Here is a 677-nt window from a genome sequence, read left to right on the forward strand (position 1 = left end):
CAAAGGCTCTGGGGCTTTTGACACAGAGCTGGCCAACCCGGAAGGAAGCACAGGCAAGATATGTAAACTACTCTTTTCCAAAGCCAACCTCCCTTGTAGTTGAGGCTTGCAGTGCAGCTTTATTCAGAATTGCTACACAAATCACTTTTCTCAACTGGCATTCCATTATACTAAAGAATAAGTTTGAGTCTGTTTACCATCTCAATTTCAAAAGCAAGACACAAAGTTGTATTTTTGTTACAACTCCGATGTTATTGAAAGTGAGAGAACAATTGGAAAAAGTTTTTAATTTAGGTAGCAGAGACTGTCTGCAGGTGCTCCATTTTACATGTTTGGCTCTTGCCAGATCTCCACTAGTATCACTGTAATAATAGTAATCATCATCATCATAATAATAATAATTGGGTACGTTTCTTCATAGCTTTCCTATCCCCACAGTGTCCCGTGTCAGATTCTTTTTCTCCTTATCCTGGAATCTACTCCCCCTTCCTTATCTGTCCTCTGGTTCTCCCGACTCCATTTTGGGAGAGTACAGGCATATTTTATTTCTACTGTATATTGTACTATGTCATGATTTGCGAGATTCTAAGACTTGTGGCAGTCTGATGTGAAGAAAAGGTGAAAGTGACGCGATGTGCCCACTCAAAGGGCTACCGCGCAGTGAAAACCTGTGGCGG

This window comes from Grammomys surdaster, unplaced genomic scaffold (genome assembly GCF_004785775.1).
Source record: "Grammomys surdaster isolate TR1022 unplaced genomic scaffold, NIH_TR_1.0 125946, whole genome shotgun sequence".
Classification (NCBI taxonomy): domain Eukaryota; kingdom Metazoa; phylum Chordata; class Mammalia; order Rodentia; family Muridae; genus Grammomys; species Grammomys surdaster.